Genomic DNA, 18,142 nt, shown 5'->3' with positions numbered 1-18,142 from the left:
GTAGTGTTGTATAAATGAAATGAGTTGAATTTTATGTTACATTCTAGTTGTAGTTTGGTAGAATTTATATTGGAGATGGAAGTTGAATAAATTGGATTGAAGATGGAAATATGTATGTTGGCCGTGAGCTATGAAAAGGTTGGAATAAAAATGAATTGTCTTGTTTGATAAGTTAGTTGTGTTGTGATGATTTTTATAACATGAATAAAGGTTTAATGGGTGGAGTTAGTATTGATTTGAAAGTATGAAGTCGAAATGAGAATTATGGCATTTCGTTGGAAAGTAAGCATATTGTGTTGGTTGTTATTGTTGTTGGTCTTGTTGTTGGCTTGTTGTTGGTTAGTTTGAGCCGAGTTGAATCTCGGGGGTGTCCTATTTATAGGGGAGGTCTTTGCGGAATTTCGGTAGTCAAATGCTTAACCAAAGTTGAAATGTTAACTTGCATGAATAGTAAGCGGTAAGAGTGACCATTTGCGCATTTTTGGTGAAACGGGAATCAAGATTGGACGAGCGTAAGGCACAACCAAGGTATGTAAAGTCTTGCCCTTTATTCTTTGGCATGTTCGAGTATGATAGGCTTGAAAACGAGCCTCGAACGCACTTACGCTTCTCGCAATCCAAGATTGAAAATAGCGCCAAATCATTCAGAAAGGTTGAACCAATTTCCTCTAAATTGACCTATAAGTATGCAACTTCCATAAATGGAGTCGAAACACTCTAAGATGGTTATGGGAGACTCCCTAAGGTTTATTATCCATAATTTACGTATTTTACTATGGTTGGGTCCGAGGTGGGCCCACAAAATCCTGATACTCCCGGTATGGCTCAAATTGTCCTATTTCTGTCCGTTCTTCATAGGTAACTCTTAATTATGTTTCCGTCCGCTAACTAATGAGTATTATGTCCATCTATCTGAATCTTGATATTAGTCCGATATCTGGAATGATTCTGGACACTCTGTTCTGATATAATCTGCCTACTCTGATTCGATCTATTTTCTGAACTATTTCAGTTTTATTAAGTCTGTATGTCGGTCTGTATGTATATGGTTTCTCATTAGTCTGTTCGTGGATGCCTCAACGCTTCCTTCACTGCGCCCGGGCCAGGTTCTGTGATTCGTGCACTTCCACCGCATTATTCACCGCGTCCTCGGATGTGCGGGCGGGATACGTCTCTCGTATCCGATTATGATCCGATTATGATCCGACTATGTGATATTATGGGGATGGCGGCCAGGATGGCATTTGATCCGATTCTCGTTCGTCCACCGCGTCCCGTACTACGAGGGCCGGGTTCGTTACCGCGTCCCTTATTAAATGGCCGGGATCGATATTTGATATGTACGTACGTATGTGATTATGACTCGCATGCATGATTAAATACTCGTTACGATTCGTATGTCCGATTTGGATCATAACTCGTCTCGTCACACTTCAAAAATCGATTCGGACATCTCCGTCCGTCATATTTCTCGTACGTCATACATTTGAGTTCGCTTCGTTTTGTGTCGAGGATTTGTCCGTACGCTGCTCGTAACTCGTACGACTCCGTTATGAATCCGATTCTCGTCCGCTCTATTTCGACATCCGATTCTGCTATGATTTTACATATCGACTCCGATTATCTTGATTATGTATATTATGTTTTCGCTTTACATACTCGGTACATTTCCGTACCGACCCCCGTTCTTCGGGAGCTATGTTACATGCCCACAGTACGACGCGCCGCGTGATACGCGCACCCGATTTAGGATATCGTCCGTCTTGTTTGGAGAGCTCCCTTTGATCCGAAGCCGATACTTTTGGTATATATCTTCCGTTGTTTGTATCTTACGTATATATGATCATTTGGGTACGGCGGGGCCCGTCCCGTCTTCGATTGCTCTCGTATGTTAGAGGCCTGTAGACATGTCTGTGGGTTTGTGGGTTGTCCTTTGTCCGGGTAGGTATGTGCGATGTGCGACTTTGTCTGATATGATAGCCTCAGCGGCTAGTGTACAGGTCTAAGTATGTTTATGTATGCATATATTTCCATACGATGTACGTTATTTGTGCGAATTTATGTATGCTTAAATGGAATCGGCGGTTGGTACGCCTAGTCGACGGGTAGGTACGTGTGGGTGTCCGGTTAGGACACCGATCACGACACGGGGTGGGTCGTGACAAAAGTGGTATCGAGCGGTCGGTTCTCGGAATGTCTGCAGGCCGTGTCTAGTAGAGTCTTGTTTATCGGTGTGTTGGGCCCCACATCTATAAACAGGAAGCTACAGGACATCTAGGATGTTATGTTACCCTTTCTTTGACTCTTAGATCGTGCGATAGAGCTGTATTGTTAGGATGGTTCCTCGCAACGAATTGCTGTGTCTACAGCGAGGCTCCGAAAAGAGCATCAGCGTCAGTATTTTGGGAAATTATTTCTGACCCTCTCCTCGCAGGTGATTGTAGGTTGATAAAGATGAAGTGGGAGGTTTCTGACGAGGGGGATGGGGGTGCCAAGAAGGCCCCCAGGATGTCCCGGCCGAGTAGGCGAGCCCCGTTACTCGATTGAGACGGACCCCTTCGGAGGATCCCACGGAGGATAGTTACGATACGGATCCGTCGGAGGACCCGACCACGATTCCTCCAGAGTCTCCGATTTCTAGAGCAGAGGATTCCGTGGAGGATGGCTACGACACAGATATCTCGGAGGATCTGGCGATGACCCCTCCAGAGTTTCTTACCTCCGCGGAGGAGGATAGTTATGAGGCAGATCCATCGGAGCCTTCCACGGGACGACGGAGGAGAGGATTTCTGGGGTACGCCGGTTGTTTCTCGAGAGTGAGCACCGTATCGGCCCCGGCTACCTCGGAGAGTGCTACGGATTTCTCTTTGATCCGGTCACCGGTGAGCGGGATTTGTACGATCATCCATACCCCTCCGATTCGGATGCGAGTGATAGCGGGCCGGGTAGGTAGGGAGCGAGACGGACGAGGATGATGGTGGACACACCTCTTACGGCGGCTCCCCGTGTCGGACCGAAATTGATTATTTTATAAGTATATGAGCTTCCTAGAATTTCCTATGTATGCATGATTTCCGTAAAGTATTATCCGGTGACAGTAAGGGCGACTGAAATGTCCCCACCTCAGGTATCAATCTAGAAACCCCGGATGGAAGATAATTATGAGTACAAGTGGAAATAGAAATGGAGGAATCCTGAAGGGCAATATGGTAATTGTGTAGTTTGGACCGGGGTGGGACCCGCTACGAAAATTTCTGAAAAATTTATTAAGGTGCTAAACGGCCCTAAATTACGTGGCAAAGATCGTGTGAGGCAATTGACGCAGTGATACTACCGATAACGCATCAGAATGTATGGAAATTTTGAAGTTAAGCGAGCTGAGACCAGAGCAATCCTGGGATGGGTGACCCCCCTGGGAAGTACGTCAAGAATTTTTCACAAATATGGATATGGAGACTAAATGAGAATTTGGGGTAACTTAAGTGGAATTTGAATATGTGGAATAAGTAGAGGTCCTAAAAGGTTACACCGATTAAGACAGACGAGATCGGAGAAGAATGAAGAGCAGTACGGTCCTGAAACCAGAGCAAATTTGAATGGCGACTGGAAATGTTGGTAAGTAGGATGACGAGGAAATTTCTGTAAGTCTCTGAAGTATAGTAAAGGTAGTTCGACTCTGATCGCGATTCTGTATGCCATATTTCTGCGCCCCTGTTTTCGGCGAGGCTCCGTTTACTACACCTCAGTGCTTCGGGATCTGATTACGTTTCTGTTTAATATATCTCTGTGCGTCCGATTCCGATCATAATTCTGTCCGATATACTTCGGTACGTCTGATTCTGATTTCAAATCTGTCTGATAAATCTCTCGTACATCCGACTCGATATGACTCGTCTCGATGTAATTACGTATGTCCGCACCCTCGATCGCGAATCTATCCGACATACGTCTGTACATCTGACCTCGACTGCGAATCTGTCTGGTATATGTGTCTATACGTCTGACTCTGATTTCAAATCGGTCCGATAAATTTCTACACGTCTGACTCCGATTACAGATCTGTCTGACCCATTTCTATGTGTCTGATTCTGACTACGGATTTATGTCTGACTTTGATTATGGACCCGTTCGATATGCTTCTGTACGTCTGGCTCCAAACTTGAATTCGCTTACGGTAATCGTTGGAATATGATTCTGTCTGTCGTACCTTCGTGCTTCTGATTTTGGATATGACTCCATCTGACATATTTCTAATCTTTTGGTTCTGACGAAGACTCTGTCCGCCCTATATCCGACCTAAGATTGTACGGACCGCTAGACTAATAAGGACCCCGAACCGCCCTAATGCGGTGATATCGAAGAATGACAGAAGGAGTTGGAAAATGAAGATCCTTGCAAGTACTCCGACCAAGTGCAGGTATGTAGTTGTTAGAGGACCTCCCCTGCTCATTTTGATCTACCACAAGGTTGATTTAACATTCGAGGACGAATGTTTTAAAGGGGGGGAGGATGTTACATCCGGCATTTTTGCGTATTCGAAAGTTTGGAAGTAACCTTGATTTACAAGGAATAAGGTTATGTTTGGATTTTTCTTGATGTTGGTATGCCGGTTATGGAAGTATGGATGCGGAAACAATGGAGAAGGCCTAAGGGCAAATTTGGAATTTTAGAAATTTGTTTCGGGAATTTTGAAATGAGAATTTTAGTTCATTGGGCCAAATAAATGAAAAGAAAAATTGGGCCCAATACTTAAGGGGTGGCCGGCCATGAAGGCCAAGCCCATGGAAATTTTAATGAGTTTTGCATGTGCCAAATTAATATAAGAGAGTCCTTATCATCAAGAAGTTTCAAGAAATCAAAAGAAAAATCAAGGAGAAAAAGAGAAGGGCCTTTCGGCCGAAGGAGAAAGAGAGAAAAGAGAAATTTTCAAGCCTTCAATCCTAGTTCAAAAATTGTAATTTTCATATATTCTTAGTGAGCTCAAGGTGCTCTACAAGTTGATATAATTTTCAAGTCAAGGGGGTGCTTGTTTTGGCAAGAAGAAGCTATTGGAAAAGGTAAGAATTTCATGTTTTCTTTCATGTTATGGAAGGTTTATGGATGTTAGAATAAGTGGAATGGTATGGAAATCATGGAATTGTGTTTGTGAGCATGTTAGCCGTGCATGTGTGTGGGTGTGTTGTAGCCGTGGAACATAGTAGTTGTATGGAGGAAAATTGTTAAAATTGTTAGTATGTTGATTATGTTGTTATGGTCTTATGAAATAAATGAGAAGTATGAAGAGTTTGTGTGTTGTGAGTGTGGTGTGGAGGCCGTGTGTGTGTGTGTGTATATGTCTAGCCGTGCATGTGCATGGTCGTGTATGTGGAGCCGTGTGTGTAGTGTTGTATAAATGAAATGAGTTGAATTTTATGTTACATTCTAGTTGTAGTTTGGTAGAATTTATATTGGAGATGGAAGTTGAATAAATTGGATTGAAGATGGAAATATGTATGTTGGCCGTGAGCTATGAAAAGGTTGGAATAAAAATGAATTGTCTTGTTTGATAAGTTAGTTGTGTTGTGATGATTTTTATAACATGAATAAAGGTTTAATGGGTGGAGTTAGTATTGATTTGAAAGTATGAAGTCGAAATGAGAATTATGGCATTTCGTTGGAAAGTAAGCATATTGTGTTGGTTGTTATTGTTGTTGGTACTGTTGTTGGCTTGTTGTTGGTTAGTTTGAGCCGAGTTGAATCTCGGGGGTGTCCTATTTATAGGGGAGGTGCTGCCGGAATTTCGGTAGTCAAATGCTTAACCAAAGTTGAAATGTTAACTTGCATGAATAGTAACTGGTAAGAGTGACCATTTGCAGATTTTTGGTGAAACGGGAATCAAGATTGGACGAGCGTAAGGCACAACCAAGGTATGTAAAGTCTTGCCCTTTATTCTTTGGCATGTTCTGAGTATGATAGGCTTGAAAACGAGCCTCGAACGCACTTACGCTTCTCGCAATCCAAGATTGAAAATAGCGCCAAATCATTCGTAAAGGTTGAACCAATTTCCTCTAAATTGACCTATAAGTACGCAACTTCCATAAATGGAGTCGAAACACTCTAAGATGGTTATGGGCGACTCCCTAAGGTTTATTATCCATAATTTACGTATTTTACTATGGTTGGGTCCGAGGTGGGCCCACAAAACCCTGATACTCCCGGTATGGCTCAAATTGATCTATTTCTGTCCGTTCTTCATAAGTAACTCCTAATTATGTTTCCGTCCGCTAACTAATGAGTATTATGACCATCTATCTGAATCTTGATATTAGTCCGATATCTGGAATGATTCTGGACACTCTGTTCTGATATAATCTGCCTACTCTGATTCGATTTATTTTCTGAACTATTTCGGTTTATTAAGTCCGTATGTCGGTCCGTATGTATATGGTTTCTCATTAGTCCGTTCGTGGATGCCTCAACGCTTCCTTCACCGCGCCGGGCCGGGTTCGTGATTCGTGCACTTCCGCCGCATTATTCACCGCGTCCCTCGGATGTGCGGGCCGGGATCCGTATCCGATTATGATCCGATTATGATCCGACTATGTGATATTATGGGGATGGCGGCCGGGATGGCATTTGATACGATTCTCGTACGTCCACCGCGTCCCGTACTACGAGGGCCGGGTTCTTACGCGCGTCCCTTATTAAAGGGCGGGATACGATATTTGATATGTACGTACGTATGTGATTATGACTGCATGCATGATTCTCGTTCGTTACGCTTACGTATGTCCGATTTGGATCATAACTCGTCTCGTCACACTTACAAAAATCGATTCGGACACTGATTCTGTCTGTCATACATTTGAGTTCTGGTTTTGTCTGAGAGCCTGTCTGTACGCTCTGTAAGTCTGACTCCGTTATGAATCCGATTCTGTCCGCTCTATTTCTGTACATCCGTCTGCTACGATTTTACATATCTGACTCCGGTTATCTTGATTATGTATGTTATGTTTCCGCTTTACATACTCGGTACATTTCCGTACTGACCCCCTGTTCTTCGGGGGCTGTGTTACATGCCCACAGGTACAGACGCGCCGTACGGTACGCCGCCAGTTTAGGATATTGGTCTGCTGTTTGGAGAGCTCCCTTTGATCCGGAGCTGATACTTTTGGTATATATCTTCTGTTGTCTGCTTGTTCTGTATATATGATCATTTGGGTACGGCGGGGCCCTGTCCCGTCTTCTGATTCGATTCGTATGTTGCAGGCCCGTAGACATGTACGTGGGTTTGTGGGTTGTCACTGTCCGGGTAGGTATGTGCGATGTGCGACTTTGTCTGATATGATAGCCTCAGCGGCTAGTGTACAGGTCTAAGTATGTTTATGTATGCATATATTTCCATACGATGTACGTTATACCTGTGCGAATTTATGTATGCTTAAATGGAATCAGCCGGTTGGTACGCCTAGTCTGACAGGTAGGTACGTGTGGGTGTCCAGTTAGGACACCAGTCACGGCCCACGGGGCTGGGTCGTGACAAGTAGCTCGACTATATTAAGAAGTCTAACATCAAGAAGTGAATAAGAATCGTAAACATGCTCGGAACTTATGAATAGAGTTACCCCGAAGCTCATATCGTATCATACTTACATCTAAGACATACCAAAAGAAAGAAAGGATAGGCTTTACATACCTTTAGCTTTTACTCGCAACACAACCCGTATACGCCGCCCAATAGTACTTAAACCTATATTAAGATGTCAAGAACTACGATTAGGCTACGAGGGAATTCAAAACGTATTCTAACGTTAGTAACTCCTTTCTAAATAATTTGACGACATTTCCTTTACATTCAAATCAACTACATACAATCAAGCCAACACCAATGATCATGCGTTTAAGTGCTAACCCGAGACCATTCAAACAAGACTCGAGAACACTTCGGACAACCGCACAATATTCAAAACAAACAACCAACATACTATACAACCCGCAATCTTCCCAACTCAACAAGAACAACAACAACACATTCTCTCTCTTCCAAATTCGCAGAACTATACCAACAACCACACGTTAACAACATCATTCACACAAATGCAAAAAACTATATTAACATCATATTAGCTTCTAAAACAGCCCACAAACAATTACAACTCCAACTTGAACCATTAAACCTTCATTTTTATCATAGAATCCACAACAACAACAACCAAAAATACTAAGTAAATTTAGTTCATCATTCCTACACAAACAGCCTACACGGCTTCAACACCAACACATATGGTTCCATAAATTTCATTCATTTCTACACACTACAACACGCACAAACCATCCATAATACATGCCAGGAAGATTGAACTTTACCTTAAACACTTGATTCCTCAACTTGACTAGACTTTGTGCCTTGAATTTAATACTTGTTCTTGCTATCTAGGATCAATCCCACGTTGATATACACCTTATAAAGAGTTGAATTGCTTGAAGAAAAATATTTTTTGATCAACCCTCATGAACTTCAATCTCGGCCGGCCATGGCCGAGAGTCTCTCTCTAACTCTAAAGGTTTCTATGTTTGTGAAGATGAAATGGTTTGCTTTGTCATCAAATTTCCTTAAATATGATTCCTCTAAGGTGGACACATGTCCCCACTCATGGCTTCGAGCCAATCAAATTTGGCCAAGCCATGGGTGGGACCCACACGGCCACTTAATGACTAATTAGGATTAATTTAACATTAAAATAATCCCTAATCCCCACTTAACAATCCAATCATGGTTAATTAATCCCTAATCTCCAATAATATTTCTATACCAAATAAAATTTATAAGCAACTTGTGCATTAAAACAAAATCGGAGGTTAAAAATCTCTACCTCGTATCCCAAAATAGTCTTGTCCTTAACTTGTCACGATCAGCTTAAAATATCCCGACGTACAAAAATACGGGATATAACAGGTATGAACAATAATAACATATCGAAGAGATAAGGAAACAACTCAGAATCGAATGTCACTTAAGACGAGAATAAATACGCTCGACTTACATCATAAACAACATCATATCAAGTATGCATATATAAGCTACCCGACCATATAGGTATGGTGTGATCATCATTAGCCTGCGTCCAGGCCTCCCGCGTCCGGGGTTACCATCTTATGCTGCCAACTAGTGGTGTCTGCCAATGCCATCTAGACATGGTGTATATGCCGCCCGCCTTAGCGGTGTCTGCCGGGCTATATAGGCACGGTGTAATCTCATCATCATATACTTATCATAAAGCATGCATTAGAACTCAAGTACAAACTATAACTCTATTGGGGTGACGTAAGGTCAAGAACCCCCGATTCCATTATGGAGTAGTCATGATTATTATGCCCCACCTTGAAGGAACAAGCATCATAATGTGAGTCTAGCAATAATGAATAACATCAAGGAATCATTAGCTTCATAAGAATATCCTATCATAAGCTCTAGAATCTCTAGATTTAGACTCATTGTCATCATTGTCATATTCACAACGCATCTCCTATCTTTATTTCATGAGAAGCTCTTAATAATCATAGACTCATAGTTTCTGAAATATAAGAGAGCCATGGAAAGATAAAGCAAGTCACGTTATAGGAATCATGCCTTAGAGAAGAAGGGACTAGCCTTACATACCTTTATGTTTCCTTAACGACTAAGCGTCCTCCTTCCAAGCTTACAACTCTACATTCAAGGGAATTCGCACTAAGATTAGATACTCCGAAACATACTTAAGCTTAAGCTAAACCTAATAAAAATTGGGCAGCACTTCCTTTGTTTCTATAACTTTCTCCATATAATATAACAACTCCCAAACATCAATAACAACATTCATAATATCATAATCGATAACTTCAACAAGTTCGACATTATCCAATTCTCAAAATTCCCTCTCAAGGTCATTCATAACCATAGCCATAAGATAACACCACATTCATCCCTATATAATGCTTCTCCAATATTCTTAATACCATTTATAACAAGATTATACTCATAACATGTCAAGAATCATGATTCATGTCAAACTACTATTCAAGAATACCACTATTCTCATATTTGTAACCCATTTTCTACTTTCTTCCATAATCCAAGTCTTTCAACCACTCAATACTCCCAATAGCATGAAATGAACATAAAACTCACCTTTGATTGTGAAGGAATGGGTTTTGGATGGAAATAATTCACTTGGAGAAAACCCTAGCTTCACTTCCAAAGAAATTTCTAGCTTCCATCAACCCTAGTAGCATTCTTGCACTTGATTCTACTAGTTTTTGGTATTTGATCTTTGATTTCCCTTGAATTCATGTAAATGAAGTGTGGAATATTCTAGAGGTTTAGAAAGAAGTGGAGAAAATAAGAAATGAGACCTTGAAGTCATCTTTTATAAAAATTTAAAACTGCCCGTCGGGAGTTATACGGACCCTTATACGGTTCATATAATATTATACGGTCCGTATAAGTGCCCGTATAGCTCCATCAGTGATGGCCCTTCACTGTAACGGTTATATGGACCATATAATAGTATATGGACTGTATAAATGGTCGTATAATCCACTTTCTCTCCGAACTTGTTCTCGTCGTTTCGTTTGATCTCCAATCCTTATGGAACCTTCTTAGTACATGTTTAACACTTCATTAACAATATAAGGAGCGTTGTAACTCTTCCTCAAGACATCAATAAGTCAACATTAGTTCGGTACTTTGCAAAACCCTTCCAAAACACGACTTATACCTTATATTCTTCAACGAACCGCTCTTGCCTCAAATGTCTTTGGAATCTTAATTAGAATCACCAAGTAACCTTTATTACTTGTAGGGACATCGCATACATCTCACCCTGCGTTAGTCTGTCTACTACACGGCGACATAAAATTTTTCGAGGTGTAACACTCTTCCCCCCTTTAAAAACATTCGTCCTCGAATGTTAAGTTCTCGGGAATCCTACAGAAATTTTGCCAGAGTTTCCCCTGTAATATGGCGCTACCATCCTGTCACAACAGCCCACAATAACATCGCCTCGCAGGGCTACAACACAATAGCAAGAAATTATGGCCACACACGATTAAACGCATTAAAAAGAAAGCATTACATACCTCATGATATTGATGTCTCATCTTGAATCTCTTCTGGGGGTGGAAACAATTGCGGATATTTGGACTTCATGTTTTCTTCCGCTTCCCAAGTCATTTCTTCTCGGTTATTAGTTCTCCATAAGACCTTGACTGAAGCTACTTCTTTGTTTTCAAGTCTCCGCACTTACCTATCTAGTATGGCAACGGTTACCTCCTCATAAGTCAACCTTTTCGTAACTTGAACATCATCTACCGGCACGATTCTAGTTGGATCTCAAACACATTTGCGGAGCATTGATACATGAAAAACTGGATGGACTGATTCAAGTTCTAGAGGTAAGTCCAGTTCATAAGCTGCTTGGCCTATCTTGCGGACAATCTTATAAGGTCCAATGTATCGAGGACTTAACTTTCCCTTCTTACCAAATCTCATCACGCCTTTCATCGATGATACCTTTAGGAATACCCAATCATCAACTTGGAATTCTAAGTCTCGCCGACGGTTGTCCACATAAGATTTCTGACGACTTTGGGCTGTCAACAATCGATCTCGGATAACCTTGATCTTTTCCACCGCTTGTTGAATCAACTCCGAACCTATTAGTTGTACCTCTCCTACTTCAAACCACCCAATTAGGGATCTACACTTTCTTCCATATAGAGCTTCATATGGGGCCATTTGAATACTGGAATGATAACTACTATTGTGTATGCAAACTCAATAAGAGGCAAGTGATTATCCCATTACCTCCAAAATCTAACAACATGCTCGTAACATATCTTCCAAGGTGCGAATAGCGCATTCGTCTTGCCCTCGCCGGTTTGTGGATGGAATGTTATGTTAAGCCTTACTTTAGTACCCAAACCTTCTTCGAAAGACTTCCAGAAGTTAGTTGTAAATTATGCTCCTCGATCTGTAATAATAGATATCCGGACACCATGAAGTCACACAAACTCTTTGAGATACAATCTTTCATAATCTTCTGCCGAATATGTGGTTACGGAAGAAAATGAGCCGATTTCGTCGAACCGTCCACGATCACCCATATGGAGTCATACTTGTTTTGGGAACGAGGAAACCCTACAATAAAATCCATGTTGATCACTTCCCATTTCCAGGCTGGGATTTCGATGGCTTGCAATAAGCCTCCTGGCTTTTGATGCTGAATTTTCACTTGTTGGCAATTTGGACAATGAGCTACAAATTATGCTATGTCTTTATTCATTCCATCCCACCAATACATTAGCTTGAGGTCGTGATACATCTTTGTCGCTCCGGGATGAATGGAATACCGAGAGCGATGAGATTCTTCTAGAATCCGACGAGTCCCGCAATATTTGGAACACATAGCCTGCCCCGGTACCTAAGAACTCCATCGGTAGAAACCTCGAATGGCGACTTCTCTTTCTCAGGAAATGTATCCCTAGTGATTCAACTAGGAATCTTCATATTGGCGCTCTCGCACCTCCATATCTAAGAACGAAACAGCTGGGTTATGAATATCGACTCCCGCATTGCCTGCATCAATTAAACGAACTCCCAGGCTAGCTAGCTGGTGGAGCTCGCGAACTAATTCTTTCATCTCCGGAGGGACCTCACATAGACTTCCCATTGATTTGCGGCTAAGTGCATCGCCTAATACATTCGCCTTTTCGGGGTGGTATAAAATACTCACATCATAATCTTTTAGTAGTTCTAACTATCGTCTCTCGCCATGATTTAACTCCTTCTGCATAAAGATATATTGGAGACTATTGTGATCTGTATAAATATCAACATGAACGCCATACAAATAGTGTCTCCACATCTTTAGTGCGTGAGTAATCGCAGCCAATTCAAGATCATGAGTTGGATAATTCTTCTCATGTTTCCGCAACTGCCGGGAAGCATAGGCAATGACTTTACCGTGCTGCATCAATACACAATCAACCCAACACTTGAGGCATCATAACAAATAACATAACCATCTGGCCCTTCTGGGAGTGTTAAGATTAGGGCTGAAGTTAATCTATCTTTCAATTCCTGAAAATTGCATTCACAAGCATCAGTCCATTGAAATTTCGCTAATTTCTGAGTTTACTTCATCAATGGTGCTAAAATAGAGGAAAACCCTTCCACAAATCTTCTATAGTAACCTGCCAATGCCAGAAAACTACGAACTTCCATAGGCGTTGTAGGCATTGGCCAAGTCTTCACAGCCTCAATTTTCTGAGTATCAACTCAAATGCCGTCAGCTGAAATGATATGGCCCAACAAAGTCACAGAATTCAGCCAAAATTCTCATTTAAAAAATTTAGCATACAACTCATGAGCCCAAAGAATCCTAAGGACAATGCGTTAATGGTCTGCATGCTCTGCTTCAGTCCGAGAGTACACTAGAATATCATCAATGAACACGATCATGAACATATCTAAGAGAGGCCTGAATACATTATTCATCAGATTCATAAACACCGCCGGAGCATTAGTTAACCCGAATGACATCACCCAAAATTCATAATGGTCATATCTCGTTCTCAAAGCTATTTTGGGAATATCTTTTTCTCTAACCCTCACTTGATGATACCCCGATCTCAGATCAATTTTGGAAAGCCAATTGGCACCCTGTAATTGGTCAAACAAATCATCGATTCTTGGAAGCGGATATTTATTCTTTATCGTCACCTTGTTCAGCTGCCTATAGTCAATGCACATCCGTAGGGAACCATCTTTCTTTCTCACAAATAGGACGGGTGCTCCCCACGGTGATGAACTGAGCCTAATGAATCCCTTCTCGAGCAAATCCTTCAATTGTGCCTTTAGTTCTTTCAATTCTGTGGGAGTCATTCGGTAAGGAGGGATAGATATAGGCTTGGTATCCGGCAACACATTAATAGCAAAATCAATTTCTCTTTCCAGAGGAAGGCCTAGAAGTTCATCTGGAAATACATCCGAAAATTCATTTACTACTGAGATAGATTGAAAAGTCAGTGGCTCCGCTTCGGTGTCATGAACTCGGACTAGGTGATAAATATAGCCTTTAGCTATCATCTTCCTTGCCTTAAGGTAGGAAATAAACCTACCTCTAGGAGACGCTGTATTACCTTTCCATTCTAGTACGGGTTCTCCCGGGAATTAGAATCGAACTACTTTCATTCTGCAATTGACATTAGCATAACAAGAGGCCAACCAATCCATACCTATAATCACATCAAAATCTAACATTTCCAGCTCAACTAAATCAACTTTAGTCCGACGATCACATACCATAATTACACAATTCTTGTATACTTGTCTAGCTATTACGGGATCATCAACTGGAGTGGATACCTCAAAAGGTTTAATTGGCTTGGATTTCACCCCAATACGACCAGCAATATAAGGAGTAATATAAGACAATGTAGAACCTGGATCTATCAATGCATAGACATCATGAGAGACAATGGATAATATAGCTGTTACCACATCCAGGGAGGACTCAAGATCCTGGCGTCCGGCTAAAGCATAAATACGGGGCTGGGTGTCACCTGAACTGGATGCTCCCCCTCTGCCCCTACCACGACCTGCTGGAATATGGGGAGTCTGTCCTGTCGGGCGCACAGACGAAGAAGAACCAGCTGCTGATCCTGTGGGCTGAACCCCAACTCTACAACTCATTGATGTACAATCTCGCATCATATACCCAACCTGACCACAGGCATAGCAAGCATCTGAACCTCGGTGACACTGACCGAAATGTAATCTACCGCACTGGCTACATCACGGCACCGGTGGTCTCCGCTGGCTAGGATCGCCTATGTTATACCTCGCATTTTATGCGTATTCGGAAAAACTGGAAACAAATCGGAATGGTAGGAATTAAGGTTCTAATTGGATTTTACTTAGTGTGCATGGGATGTTTAAGGAAATATTGACGCGGAAATATTAAGGAAGGTTAAGGACATTGTAATGTATTAATTTTGTTTGGTTCATAAGTTGGCTATGGAAAATGTAGATGTGGAAATATCGGAAAAGACTAAGGGAAAAAATTGGAATGTCGGAAAATGGTTTCATGAATCACCAAAAGGTGGGCTAAGGAAAGTGGGCTTGGAAAATTTAAAAAAAAAATAAGAGGCCAAGCCCAACCCATGAAGGGTGGCCGGCCATGGCAATAAAGAAAAGGGACAAAAATTTAATTGTAGTCATGTGACATGGTCACATGACAAGCTAATTATATAAAGGGGCAAGGTTCATTATTTTCTAGAGAATTCAAGACAAGTTGAGAGAAGGAGAAGGCAAGAAAAATTTCAAGAACAACACCAAGGCCATTCGGCCAAGGTGAAGAAAACCAACCCTCAAAATTATTGATTCAAAAATTATTTTCTTGTGGTAATTATACTAATTCAAGGTCCCTCTACAACGTGGTGCAATTATTTCGGAAGATAACTCGTTGGTTTCGTCGTTTGGATGAATTGGTGAAGTGAAGAAACTTGAAGAAGAAGGTAAGAATTCATCCCTTCTAATTATGTTTTGAAGGTTTGTTTGTGTTGTAGCATATGGAAATGAGTAGAATTAATGAAAATATGGAAGGTTGCAAAATGGTTGTGGGTATAGGCATGTGGTAGTGTGTATGCACGCATGGTTATGTTGAATTTTGTGTTGTATTCTAGTTGTGGTTATGGTGAAATTCACATTGGAAATGAAAGTTGAACAAATTTGGTTGGAGTTGGAATATGGGTGCTTAGCCGTATGGTATATGGTAGAAGGAAATATGTTGAATTTATTTTGTTTAATGTGTTAGTTGCGTCGTTATGATCGTTGCAAGTAAAGGGAACATGTATGAGTTAAGATTTCTTTGAAACGGAATGTAGGAACTTATGTCGTCTTTTTATGATTTTATGACATTATGGGAATTAAGTTGTTAAGGTGTGAATTATGATGATTGTTGATGAACTTGGAAGATGGAAATATGTTATGAATACGTATGTTGAAGATTAGAAGATTTGGATAAAATATGACTTTGGTAGAATGTTGTGTATTTTGTATAATTTGTGTATATATGGTAGAAATGATATGAAATGCTTCCGAATGGTATTGTAATGATCTTGGTTAGTAATGAATGTGAGTATGATGATGTTGGTTTGAAAATGTGGAGTCGGAATGGAAACTGTCGTATTATGTCGGGAAGTAAACTAGTTATGTTATATTGTGGTTTGTAGTGATTGTTGATGTTCTTGGTGTTGTTGTTGGGTTGTTGTTGACTATTTTGAGCCGAGTTGAATCTCGGGGTGTCACGTTTATAGGGGAAAGGCCGCCGAAATTTCGGTAGCCAAATAGAAACCAAAGATTGAAATGTCAACTTGCATGAATAGTAGCGGTAAGAATGACCATTTGCGGTATTTTGACGGGGGGGATCGAGCGTTTTGGCAAGCGTAAAAGGCAAGAAAGGTATGTAAAGCTTACCTATCCTTTATATGGCACGTCTTAGACCTATTAGGCTGAAAACAGACCCTCGGGGATGATTCTACTCCTAGAAATTTAAGTTTGATTTTAAGTACTATTCATTCAGCACAATTGAACCATAATGCTTGCTTTTGGACATAAGAGTGCCTAAACCTTCATATCTTTCGCAAATGATTTTGAATCGCTTTGAAACCTTCATAGACAACTTTACGTAGCCTAATGTTTATGATTTTCGTCCGCCGCCTCGGTTGACCGAGGTGGGCCCACTATTTCCGATTTTACCCTACCGTGTTTATGACTTGTCTTCGACGGCTTTTAAAGAAAACGTTTTAACTACTCCTATTTATCACTTAAAAAAAACTATTTTGTATATTCCGTTAAGTTCTCGAGATGTGTTCGTCGTATCACGAATCCGAACGTTACATTCCCGACATAACCCTCCGTGATGTCCGAAAGGTACGTACTATGACTCCGTCCGATTTTTGATTTGACTTGTCATCGGACCGCCTCATCGGGTCTCTGGACATATGTATGTTATTTTTATTGCATTAGTTTCTCACTACTCCACTCGTGGATGCCTCAATGTTTCCCCCGAGCCCGGCCGGGATATGTTCTCGCGTATTTCTCTCGCATTGTTCGCCGTGCCTCGATGTGTGGGGGGCGGGTATGACATGTACATGGGTCCGAAGTATGATGTGCCATGTACATATATTCGATATCCGATGGTGTGATGTGATGTGGCCACTTGGTATGTTATGATGTGTTTGGAGATATTCCCTACTACGAAGTATGATGTGTTTTGGCGCGGGACGAAGGGAGCGCCTCTCGGTTCATTCACCGAGTCCCGCGCGGGCCGCTTTGCATATGTTTTCTGCATGCATTACGTATGATTTCTGGTACGCATTTTGATTTGCTATGCATCTCGTTCGTTTTCCGCACATTCTGTTCTGATTTTAGTTTTGTTTATTACATTTTCTGCTTTACATATTCAGTACATTTTCCGTACTTGTTATGTCCCATATCTTTAAATTGGGACCTTATAAAGCTAAGTGCGACAAGTTAAAGTCAAAGCTGTTTTAGGGTTCCCGGGAAGGGTTTTTATCTTCCGATTTCGTTTCGATGCACAAGTGGCTTATGGATTTCGTTTTTGGTATAAGAATATTATTGGAGAATAAGGATTAATTGACCAAGATTATATGACTAAGTGAGATTAAGATCCTAATTGTGTCATTAATAAGTCTAATTGGCCGTGTGGGTCCCACTTGGGACATGGCCAACTTTTATTGGCTAACAATGTGAGTGGGACACATGTCCACACTATAGACTTCCTATATAAGGGATATAGCTGATTCACAATGCTACTGTGAAGCTCATTTCATCAACACAAAGTATAGAAAACTTAGACATAGAGAGAGAAGGTGTGATAAAAAGGCCGGCCGAGAATGACCAATTTATTTTGATCCAAAAAATTCATTTTTCAAGCAAATTGAATCCTCCTCAAGTGTATAAGGACGTGTAGTAGATGTTGGGAAGAGATTGGGAGGTGTAGCATTCAAGAGAATTGAAAGATTGGCCAAGGTTGAAGGACAAGTTGCAAGGTAAGGATAACCATTGTTCTTGTGTTGTGTGGTGATTTACATTTAT

The sequence above is a fragment of the Lycium ferocissimum genome, chromosome 12, assembly GCF_029784015.1.
Source record: "Lycium ferocissimum isolate CSIRO_LF1 chromosome 12, AGI_CSIRO_Lferr_CH_V1, whole genome shotgun sequence".
Lineage (NCBI taxonomy): Eukaryota > Viridiplantae > Streptophyta > Magnoliopsida > Solanales > Solanaceae > Lycium > Lycium ferocissimum.
Note: the sequence above shows the minus strand (reverse complement) of the source record.